General features: G+C 40.3%; 1 pseudogene; it reads right to left on the reverse strand.

Annotated features, from left to right (window-relative positions):
• Nucleotides 1-541: 541 nt before the first annotated feature.
• On the reverse strand, nt 542-1,057 carry LOC102822704 (annotated as a pseudogene).
• Between the last annotated feature and the right edge of the window lie 8,203 nt (nt 1,058-9,260).

The raw sequence follows: 9,260 nt of genomic DNA on the forward strand, positions 1-9,260 counted from the left end.
CGGAATTGGCACAAATATGGATATCTTCCAATCATTTGACCAGATAGCTGTCTTCCAAATTTCTTGGCATAGATGAGTGAGTGCCTCCAGTGTAGCCTCATACTCTTGAAAGAGTTTAAATTTTATTCCATCAGTTCCTGGTGCCTTGTTCTTTTCCAATTACTTCAATGTACCTTGGACTTCTTCCTTCAGTATCCTTGGCTCTTGGTCATATGTTACCTCTTGAAACAGTTGAACATCAACCATTTCCTTTTGGTACAAAGACTTTGTGTATTCCTTCTATTTTCTTTCTTTCTTTTTGGCTGTGTACATAGGGTGCTTTATTCTCCACAGAGCAAAACAAGCTTAGGTGGGTTCAGCTTGGACCAATGTCCCCATATGTACAGAACTGAATAAAGTAGGTCTAAGAAGAAGTCTGATTTGCCTTGATGTGGAAAGAGAGATGGGGGAAGATGGACATTAAAACCAGGGTTGTGTTCAGTCCTGTGCTGGTTCTGGCCTGGAATGCAGGGTAAGAAGGCAGTTCTCAGCATTGTCACTTTCAGGCTGGGGATGTCTGCTGGGTTTGGAGGGCCTTCTGTACCACATCTTCCCACTGAGCATCTGAGATCTCCCGAGCCCATGCAGGAACCCCTGGTGCAGGCAGGCTTATTCCAGCCATTGTCCTTTTTACCAGTTCTACATGTTCTGGGTTCATGGGAATTGACCTGTGGTTACCTAATGCTGTAGCTCCTTTATCCTCTTCATCTTCACTTTCTAATGGAGGGTCTGGCAAGTGCAGTCCCAGGGTCTGGATCCGCTTCTGGATGTCGACAACTACTTCTCTGTCTCCCACAGGTGCCAACTCTACTTCCTCTTGTTCAGGATCTTGGTTTAGGGGTTGGTAAGAGTAGCCAGCTGGGCCAGCCCCAGCTTCCTCCTGCTCTTCTTTGTGTTCCTCACTGCTCCAATCTCCAGTGCCTTCTGTGGGACACAAGTTAGACTCCAGTTCCTCAGTCTGATTGGGGAAGATATGCTCTGGACCCATGGTGTCTCCCCCTAGAATTATTGCTACCATCTGAGGCAGGGAACACTCGGAACCCTTGGCGGAAGCCACACACCCCTCTGCATCATTCAATTATTTGCCCAGAGAATCCTTCAATAATGAAAGTCAAGGCTTGAGTTGTTTTCTTCAATTCCCCCAGCTTGAGAAATGCTGAGCATGTTCTTCTCTTTTGATTTTCTGATTCCAGATCTTTGTACATTTTGTTGAAATATTTGGCTTTATATTCTTGAGCTGACCTTTGAAATTTTCTCTTCAGCTCTTGTACCTCCTCATTTCTTCCATTTGCTGTAGCGTCTCTATGCTGGAAAGCAAGTTTCAGCGTCTCTTCTGACATCCATTTTGATCTTTTCTTTCTTTCATGTCTTCTTAATGACTTTTTGCTTTCTTCATGTATGATGTTCTTGATGTCATCCCACAACTCTTCTGGTTTTCAGTCTTTAGTGTTTAATATATCAAATCTATTCTTCAGATGATATCTAAATTCAGTTGAGATATATTCAAGTTCAAATTTTGGCTCTCATGGACTTATTTTCATTTTCTTTAACTTCAGTCTGAATTTGCATATGAGCAATTGACTGTATGTTCCACAATCTGCCCCTGGCCTTGTTTTGGCTGATGATATGCAGCTTTTCTACAGTCTCTTTCCATAGATGTAGTCAATTTGATTTCTATGTATTCCATCTGGTGAGGTCCAGATGTATAATCATCTCATGTTGTCCAAAGAAGGTACTTGAAATGAACAAATCATTGATTTTTCAGAATTCTATCATGTGATCTCCAGCATCTTTTCTATCACCAAGGCCATATTTTCCAACTATGGATCTTCCTCTTTGCTCCCAACTTTTGCATTCCAATCACTAATAATGATCAATACATCTTAAGTCATGTTTGATCAATTTCAGATTGAAGAAGTTGGTAGAATTCTTCTATTTCATCCTCACTGGCTTTAGTGTTTGGTGCACAAAGTTGAATAATAGTGGTATTAACTGGTCTTTCCAATAGGCACATGGATATTATCCTAGCACAGACAACGTTGTACCTCATGACTGATCTTGATATGTTCTTTTTGATGATGAATGCAACATCACATTCATGCCTTCATAGTGCCACTCCCCTCCCAATTCAGGTAGCCAATGTCTAAGTTGCCTGTCCCTATCAACCCTGTGTACAGAGGGATTAGGACTAATCCTTGATGTGAAGATTCCTTCTCTCTCAGTTGGTATTTTGAGCTACTATTTCCATAAGTATGTTGTTGTTGTTAAGTGCCATCGAGTCGGTTTCGACCCATAGCGACCCTGAACAGGGTTTCCGAGGCTGTAAATCTTTATGGGAGCAGATCGCCTCATCTTTCTCCTGCGGAGCAGCTGGTAGTTTCAAACTGCGGACCTTGCGGTTCGCAGCCCAATTCGTAACCACTACGCTACCAGAGCTCCATAAGTATAGGTCAATTTTATTAAATTGTAGTAACTTACACTTGTTTCCTTTATCAAATTTCTTTCTTATCTTCCTCTAGTTGAGTGTTGATCATCAAACCATTGGAGCTATGTCAAATGGTACTATCTGCAAGGTTGGGCATTCTTGTGCATCTCCCCTCACTTCGTATCAACTGGACACTTCACTTTCAGCTCTAGTCCTCCATAACTTTGTCCTTGTCCATGGGCTCAGGAGTCCCCAGGTCTCACCATACTTTGGACCAACCAGCCCTTCCTCTTCTCTCTGTCATCTCCATGTGGACAGGAGTCTATGGAATGTGGTTAAACTCAGCTTGTATCTTCATTGCTGGCTTTCTCCCACTTTCACTCACCAGTAGACCAATGTAATCAGACAGTAAGCTTACATGCCTGCTCGTGTGTTCCCTTCCAGTTTTAGCCTTGGAGGGGCATTTATTCTGAAGGGACTTGATTACTTGCTTTGATGGCTTACCAGTGAACAACTTGATTGTTTTTGTAGTAGCTGATCAGATTGCCATTTTTGTTTTTTATTTTTCCTGCTAGTCTTTCTTTAAAGAAGTATCTTCTGTTTCTCTAGCTGCTTGGGACTGGTCTGCATGTCCTTTCAAGTGGGAATGGGCCATCTCAGAAGGTTCTCGGTGGAGCTCAGGATTACACCTAAGGTCCTACACAATACAAAGCCTCCGCGAGAAGCCTATTTCACTGGACAAGTTCTAGAACCTCATTTTAGGTATTCCAATGAGTTATAAGCTGAAGACGTTCTTATAAGCATTCTATAATCATGTTTCCTTATATTCCTTTCTACTCCACTAAAGTGTCTATTTTACAATAGTAGGTAAGGGAAACCAATATTCATAAGACAGTCAAGCATCTTAACATTATTTATCCTCTTTTACCCATTGAGACTATGCCTTGATCCCTGTACCACAAAACCCTGTTGTTCCAAGGTTGAGCATAAATCACTCTCTACCTCTGTCTCATTTCTCTACCTCTGTCTCATTTCTCTACCTCTGTCTCATTTAACCCATGCAAACCTGCCTAAGTGTTTCCCTATCTATCTTATTCTTCCATCAACCTTCCTAAGATGTCCTACTAAGGCAGGCAGGCCTGTGGAAATAGGCGCTGGCCCCCATGTCTTCCAGGCTCATAGCTCATTCCTGGTGCAAGGTTCACATTCCAGGAAATAAGCAACAGACCACCTCAGCCTCATGTGATTACCCAGGGTAATCTCCTGTTCCTGACCCACGTCCAGGAGGGAACAGAGCCGTGAACTAATGTTTACCTGCTTCCACTTGTGTAACTGCTTGCTTGTATGCTTATACATCCTTCCCTGCCATGTTTGAACCAACAATCCCTGGTAGCCCCGTGAAGCTGTTGGCCCCCGCTAACCAATCAAATGAACTCAAGTATACACCCTATAAAATATCCTCACACAGAAAAGGGGCTCAACCACTGGATATGAATCCACTGAGCCATGTGCAGGCACAATAAAAGTCCTTCCTTTATTACAACCCGTGTGGCGTTGGCAACTCCTTCAGAGTGACACCTGTAACACTAAGATTCTTCAAGATAAAATGATCTCTGAGTTCTCTTAAATAATGCAAAATGCCAAGATGCCTTGACCCCTGGAGAAATAGGTTCTGGCAACCTATTATTGAATTAAGGATTATTAGTTAACACATGGAGTACTGGTGTGGTGTTGTGGGTTAATACGCCAGACTGCAAAGCCATTTGAATTGCAAGGTCAGTGGTTCAAGCTCACTAGCTGCTCCTTGAAAACCCTATACAGGGTCACTATGGGTTAGAACTGACTTGACAGAACTTCACAACAACAAGTTAACACATACTGTTAGAAACATTGTGTGACAGATAATGGTCTATTGTTCATTCATTCTTTTTTCTTCCTTAATAATAGAAACTTAATTTTGTTAGGGGCATCCATATATTCTAATACAAACTACATTTTCTGACCTCACCTTAAGATAGTGATGACTAGGTCAGTCATCATGATGACTATGGCTTTTAGTGAAGTTTCACAACAAGACTGCCAATTCAGTTAGGAGTGTTTTTGTCTTTTTCTTTTTCTCCTGTGCCTGGCCAGAAATGCTGCCTATTGGGCTTCTAAAAGTCATCTTGTTCCTTAAAGATGGCAGTGACATCCTGAGGATGACAGCAGGAAGATGGGATATAGACATTGCTAATCATGGCAAGTTGACCTTTTGACTGTCTATACATGAGAGACAAATAAATAATATGTGAAATTATGTTATATCCTGTTTCTGTTATTAACATCCAAATGTAATTCCTAACTGATTCATTCTTTATGTACTAAAATAAGAAGAGCTGGGAAAAATACATTCAGTCAATGTGTAATAGAAAAGCACATGACATGTAAATTGTATAGGTTTTAGGACATGGTGGATAAACATGTTCTTCTCTTTGGTTTTCTTAACTTTGCACCATTTTTTTTTAAAAAAAAAAAAAGTAAAATCCTCTTGCATGACTGTTGTAGTTCTTAAATACTGTCAAGTCCGTTCTTACTCATAGCGACCCTGTATAGAGTTTCCAAGGAACAGTTGGTGAGTTTGTTGCAAACTAGGTGGGATAAAGAGAGTAACTGTGATGACCAAGTTGACATTGGAAGGGGCTTTTCTTGTAAAAGGAAGCTATAAGAATCCATCAGATTTCACTTGTGACTTTCAAACACTTTGCCCTTTGTGGTAATTATAAACTTGCATTATTTATCAACATTGAATTTGCCTAGTCTGTAGGAGAATGACTGATCCTTGGAAAGTGTTTTCCATGTGGGACCGGGGAGACTGAATCTATTTAATGAAAAATGAAATGATGACAGTCTATCAAGTTCAAGTTCACTCAAGTCTACATCAATGAGGGTTTCTCCAGAAGCAGGAAGAAAGACAACAGAGAGGAAAGTAATAAAAGCTCTTGGCTCTGCTCTCCTAATTACCCCTAATCCACTAAAGAGCTGGAAACATCTTACAAATGCTAATTAATTAAACCCCCTGCCAGTCCAGTGGTGAATCTAGAAGAGGCCTCTCCACTGAAAGTATGGGCTGTGACAGAATGGGGTGGACTGGGAATAGATGTCTAGTTAAGCAGGCAGAAGATGAAGTCGGGTAAGGCCAGCTAAGGCAGTGAGAAGCAGCAACCAAGAATATAAGAACAAAGAGTACAGAGTTAAGAACTTTGAGATGCTGCCTTGTGCATAACAATGGGGATCTCTTCTTCCCTTTATTCCCCATCTAGTTTTCAACACCACCCCATAGACCCATATTGCACTTTAATCTCAGAATTCCTAATCTTTCAGAACTCTTCCAAGTTTCACTCACTTCACTCTTTGAATCACTCATTAGCATTCACTTTTACCAGAAATTATCTTTTCATGGTATCATCACTCTGCTTTCATGCTTCCCAAATTGTGTTCAATTGAATCATATTGCTGAAAATATTGAAATCAACCATGATGCTTTTGGCTACAAATAAAAAGAAAACTTCATTCAAAGTGGTCTAAACTGCAAAGGAAATTTATTGTTTCTGGTTCCCTTAGCTGAAGAGTTCAGAGGTATGTCAGCTTGAGGCACTGATTTCAGATTAAGCCTCTGGATCCATTTCTTTGCAATTCTTTTGATGCTTTCTCATCTTTTGCTCTTTCGTCTAATTGATTGCTATCATAGTAATGAAATGTTACAGCAGATCCTGGTGGTACTGCTGTATATTATAGCATCCAAAAAAAGAGAGTTCCTCTTTTCCCAGATGTCAAGTAAATGTCTGGAGTTGCAATGCTGTTGTTGTTAGGTTCCATTAAGTCAGTACTGACTCATAGCGACCTTATGCACAGCAGAACAAAACACTGGGCCGATCCTGGGCCAATCTCACTACTGTTGCCATGCTTGAGTCCATCAATCCTGCAACTTGGCCAATCCATCTCATTGAGGTCTTCCTCTTTTTCTCTGACCCTCCACCTTACAAAACATGATATCCTCTCCAGTGACTGGCCCCTCCTGACAATATGTCCTAAGTATGAAAGACAAAGTTTGGCCATCTGGGCCTCCAAGGAGCACTCTGGCTGCACTTCTTCCAAAACGGATCTATTGGCTCTTTTGGCAGCTCATGGCACTTTCAATATTCTCCTCCAACACCATAACTCAAAAACATCAATAGACAAAATTAAATCAGGCACCCACTGTTGATAGATCTTTTGTGGAGAATCCATCAGCTTAGGCTAAGTTGTGATGTGGTAACAGATGGCCCTGAAATCTTAGTGGCTTGCAAAGCAGCACAGATTTCTTTCTCATTCCACTTGTTTTTTGGCAGTTGCAGATCAGCTGAAACTTGATCCATGTTGCCTTCCTTCTGAGAGTAAGAGGAACAGAGAAGTCACTTTCTAAAATATGTCAATCTTTTGGCAAAGGGAAAAGAGTGATGGCAGAACAACATGATGGACATTAGAACTTCTACCGGAAAATGACAATTGTAGCTTTCAATCACATTTCATTGTTCAAAACAAGTCCTTGCCTAAACCTGTTGTCAATAGGGTAAAAAGTAAAATCCTTTTGTAGGGCACCCCAGAAGAGATGAGCTTAAATTTATTTGAACCTAATAAAATCTACTGTAGAGTACTGTAGTATAAACACTGGTCTCTAACCACAATGTCGGTGGATCAAACACACCAACTGCTCCTTGGAGGCCCTATGTCCCTGTTCAGTGCTGTTGAGTCAATTCTAACTCATAGCAACCCTGTACTGGGTTTCTGAGGAGCAGCTAGTGGGTTTGAACTGCAGGGTTACTATAAGTCAGAACCAACTCAATAGTACTTAACAACAACAATGAAATTTATACCAAATGATGATTTGCTTAAACAGGCTTTGTCCTCTGAACCAGTTACCAGGTAAGGGTGATGAGATTATACTTTTGGGTTTCTGTCCATCAGGTCCTCTTCCCTAAGTGAGAAAGGGTTCACTCATACTTAAACCACCTGGTTTACTTCACTCAACAATAGATAGGGCAGATTGGACCTCATTTTATAATAAGAAAATTGAAGTTAAGGTGACTATACCATATACCCATTCAAGATTATTACTGTTGCTGTTGCATGCTGTTGAGTTAATTCAGACTCATAGCTGATCCTATATGACAGAGTAGAACTATCCCATAAGGTTTCCTAGGCTATAATCTTTAAAAGAACAGATCTCTACATCTTCTCTCCAAAGAAGCAACTGGTATATTTCAAGTATAGACCTTTCTATTAGCATTTGGGTGCACTGCCAGGGACTAAGATGTTTATGACCATTCAAAATTGTTGTTGTTGTTGTTGTTAGGTTCCATTGAGTCATTTCTGACCCACAGTGACCCTATACACAACAAAACTAAACACTGCCAGGTCCTGCACCATCTTACAATTGTTGTTATGCTTGAGCCAATTTTTGGTGCTACTGTGTCAAGCCATCTTGTTGAGGGTCTTTCTCTTTTTCCCTAATCCTCCACTTTACCAAATTTGATGTCTTTCTGGAAAACACGTTGAAAGTGCAAGAGATAAAGTCTAGTCATCCTCACTTGTAAGGAGCATTCAGACTGTACTCCCTACAAGACTGATTTTTTTTGTTCTTCTGACCATCCATGATTCTTTTAATATTCCTCCCCAACACCAAAATACAAATATATCCATTATTCTTTGGTCTTCCTTTATTCATTGTCCAACTTTTACATGCATAGGAAGCTAATGAAAATTCTATGGCTTCCTTGAGGATATTATGTTGAGTGAAATTAGTCAGTCACAAAAGGACGAATAATGCATAAGACCATTGTTGTAAAAGCTTAAGAAAAGATAGTCATACTAAAAGGGGGAAAAATGTATTTGTTGGTGACTGGGTAAGGTGGGGTGGGAGCATTTGTGGGAGGTGAAGGGAAGTGTTAACCTTACAGTCCAGAAACAGAGAACCCTTGGGCCATCAAGGGAGAAGAACACAAATGGAATGTGGGACCCTATCCAGAGAAGCAGCAATGCTAGAGATAGAGGCAGAGATGATGACATAGAGAGAGGGAGCATCTGAGAACTAAATTCATGGAAAGAGAGGCACTGAGAGCTGGAGGCCAGGAGGCAGGCTTGCAGAATGTGTCTTTTGGTTGTTTAAATTATTATATATTCCTGAGTGTTTTTGTGTACATCTCCACCCCTCACTCCCAAAAAACACACAATAAACAAAGGAAATGGAAGTAAATACTGTTGAATGATGAAGCTTGGAGGATATTGTAATGGTTGCAATGAAACTGTGGTGTCAACTATCATCCATGTAAACTATCACTCAGTTCACAATTAAATAAGTAAATAAATAAAAAATAAAAATACAAGAAAATACTATGGCTTGTGTCAGGCACATCCTAAGGCCTCAAACATCTTTGATCTTTAGCATTTTAAAAAGGTCTTATGCAGCAGATTTGCCCAATGCATTACATTATTTGATGTCTTGTCTACTGCATTCATGAGCATTGATAGTGAATCCAAGCAAAATTTGTAAAAGACTGAAACAAGACCTTTGCCTCATGCCCTATACAAAAATGAACTCAACATGGATTAAAGATCTAAATGTGAATCCCAAAATTATGAAGATCAGCAATGAAAATACAGGGACAAATGTGAGGGTGCTAATTCAGGGCATATACAGACTGCCACACATTTTGAAAAGTACATAAACAGAAACAGACAAAATAGATGATTGGGACATACTAAAAATTAAAAACTTATG

The sequence above is a fragment of the Chrysochloris asiatica genome, unplaced genomic scaffold (genome assembly GCF_000296735.1).
Source record: "Chrysochloris asiatica unplaced genomic scaffold, ChrAsi1.0 scaffold00057, whole genome shotgun sequence".
Taxonomy (NCBI): domain Eukaryota; kingdom Metazoa; phylum Chordata; class Mammalia; order Afrosoricida; family Chrysochloridae; genus Chrysochloris; species Chrysochloris asiatica.